The sequence below is a fragment of the Triticum urartu genome, chromosome 2A, assembly GCF_056163025.1.
Source record: "Triticum urartu cultivar PI428250 chromosome 2A, HENAU_Tu73, whole genome shotgun sequence".
In the NCBI taxonomy this organism is placed as follows: Eukaryota; Viridiplantae; Streptophyta; class Magnoliopsida; order Poales; family Poaceae; genus Triticum; species Triticum urartu.
Window position 1 is genome coordinate 577,005,283 of NC_141874.1, and position 3,150 is coordinate 577,008,432.

Consider the following 3,150-nt stretch of genomic DNA (forward strand, 5'->3'; position numbering starts at 1 on the left):
ATTGAGGACCCACTCAGTGGCTTTGGGTTGATCATCATGCAGATGAATTAGTGCATCTTACAAACTCATATACTTCATCTGTGAAGAATATGACATCAACATCAGATCAATTTCATCAAGCAATAAAACAGATATAGTAGTATGAGGACGTGAGAAATGAAAATTCATTTCTTCATGATTAGCTTGCGTCCTTTCAAGCATATTCAGCTCCCCAACAAATTCTTCAGACGTTTAAGTTTGTCTAGAGACCTGACCCTGCATAAGAGATTAGTTCTTTTTCTTCACCACCCACATCTGGATGGTTGGCAAAGAGTTCATCATTCTGCGAGCTCCATAAGAGAAAGGTGGCATAGACGCTAGTCCACTTTGTTTCACAGAAGAGGGGTCAGAGTAAGCATATGAATAAGCAAAGAAATTCTTCGAGGACTTATGAACATAATGATTTGAAGAATAATGCACATATTCATAGCCCTTAGGCTTTCCCTGCGAAACAGAAGTGTTAGCACGATGATGTTCATATGAGGATTTTGATCCATATGAGGAATTTGATGCATATGAGGACTTGGATCCATATGAAGATTTTGGTCCATATGAAGAATTTGATCTAGGGTTCCTATTCTTCACAGGTGGTGTCATGATGACATTCACCTGAAGACTTTCAAGGCACCTTTTGGGAACCCAAATTTTCTTCATAGGGGGACCATTCCTGTAGTTAGTGCCAACATATCTAGCAAATACTTCACCATTCTGATTTTTTAACAGTTTATAGTTGGAGTCAAATGATTCATCGGAAGAATATGAAGATTCACATGTAAAGCCAAATAAAGTGGATGGATCTACTAAGGTCCCTTTGTAGCAACCCATGAAGTTTTGGGATACTGCTTAGGTTTCCAGTATGTCCCATCAGCATTGAGTTTCCTCTCAAAGGCAATACCCTCTTTCCTAGGGTTCCTGTTGAGGATCTGCTTTTTAAGCACATCACAAGGAGCCTGATGCCCTTTGAGGCTTTTGTACATGCATGTCACATACAATTCCTTCAGCCCTGCATGGTCAGTGATACTAGTAGCATCCTCAGATGAGAAATTTGTGATAGCAGAGACAGTTGAAGAATTTGCAGCAATAGAAGCATTTGAACTTTCAGGTGAAGAATTAGCAGAGTCATGTTCAATGCATTTCAAACATGGTGGAATGAATTCAACCTAAGCGGAACTGATCTGTTGAGCAAGCAATGAATCATGTTCCTTCTGAAGATCTTCATAACTCACCCTTGGCTACTCAAGATCTTACTTTCTTTGAAGAAATTCATAAAAAAGCTTCTTATGATCAGATAAGAGAGTGCTATGATGACTTTGAAGGTTATCAATCTTTTTTTGTGAAAGGAAGGTTATCAAACTTGGGCTAAAGTCTCTTAAGATTTTTAGTCAGCGGTTTGAGTTCGACCCATTTCTTCACCCAACATATCATCGCTTTCATCTAGCATGTTTTGAACTTTCTCCAAAGATCCTTGTTGTTTAGTGGCAAGGGATGCAAGTTTGGTATAGCTGGGTGCAAATTCATCACCAGATTCATCATCACTAGACTCAGATAGGTAGCATTCAGTTACCTTGGCACATTTTTCCATAGGGCATGGTGCAGAGGATGATGATTCAGGATCGAAAGTCATCGTTTTGAGCGATTCCTTGAATTAATCAAACCAAGGTTCATGACAAATTCGATGACCTTCATAGACATCAGAGAGTCGGTCCTAGATAAGCTTCGCATGGCAGAGATGCTTGATGTTCCTGAACTGGTTTCGGGATAAGCAGGAGCAGATAACATCCTTCGCTATGATGTCAAGTCGAGTGAACTTGCGAATATCATCAGCTTCCGCCATCTTGCAGAGATCAGTAACACCAATCTTAGTGACGGTCCACAGCATGATGTCCATTGCCATGAGATGCTTCTTCATCATGACCTTCCACTTGGGAAAATCATGACCGTCAAAGATGGGGCAAGCCACTTTCTTCATTCCTGCGCTCGACATAACTAAAACTCCAGGCGGTTAAACAAAAATCACACAGAACAAGGGAGTACCTAGCCCTCATACCAATTGAAAGTGCGTTATATCGACTAGAGGGGGGTGAATAGGCGATTTTTACAAATTCATCACCGAGGAATTTCAAGGTGAGGAAATTCCTACGTCACGAAGAACTAGCAGCAGAATAAGTACTCAGATGCAAGCATAACAGAGCAATAGCACAGTCATCACGATGAAATGAAAACAAGCACAGAGTACAAGTAGCGTAAACACAGGATAGCAGGCTGAAGACAAAGTGACTGAAGAAATAGGATTGAGGAAATTGAGAAAGGCTTCAGTCAAAGTCTTCAAACAGTAATGATCAAATACTTCAGCATAAGAATGAGGAAATGAAAGGGTTGAGGAAATAGAACCAGTAGCTTGATGAAGACATTGATTTGGTAGACTAGTTCCAACTGTTGTGATAGTTGTACGTCTGGTTGGAGCGGCTAGGTATTTAAACCTGAGGACACATAGTCCCAGACACACAGTCCTCACCGTATTCACCTTGAGCTAAGGTCACACATACCTCACCCAATCACTCGTGGTAAGTCTTCAGGTGACTTCCAAACCTTCAAAGACTCGGTCACTCGATGATCCACAATTTCCTCTTGGATGCTCTAGACCATGACACCTAACCGTCTGGAGGATGCACGGTCCTCAAAGGTAACTAGCGTCGGTTCCACACAGGAACAATATCTTCAGTGATGCTCAATCACTTTGGGTTTGGGTTTTCCTCACTTGATGATTTTCGGTCAAAGTCCTCGGAGGATGGGATGCTCTTAGTGACAAGTGTCAGTTTCTCTCGGAGCAGCCAACTAGCTAGTGGTTGTAGGAGGCGGCTATTTATAGCCTAGGGAGCAGCCTGACATGATAAGACATAAATGCCCTTCAAAGATATGACCGTTGGGTGGGTAGATATTTTGGGACAACTGGCGCATAGTGATATGTCTCCAACATATCTATAATTTTTGATTGTTCCATGCTATTATATTATCTGTTTTGGATGTTTATGGGCTTTATTTTACAATTTTATATTATTTTTGGGACTAACCTACTAACCCAAGGCCTAGTGCAAATTGCTATTTTTTTGC

The 3,150-nt window shown here is 41.0% G+C and overlaps 1 pseudogene; it reads right to left on the minus strand.

Annotated features, from left to right (window-relative positions):
* Nucleotides 1–267: 267 nt before the first annotated feature.
* On the minus strand, nt 268–2,008 carry LOC147986000 (uncharacterized; annotated as a pseudogene).
* Between the last annotated feature and the right edge of the window lie 1,142 nt (nt 2,009–3,150).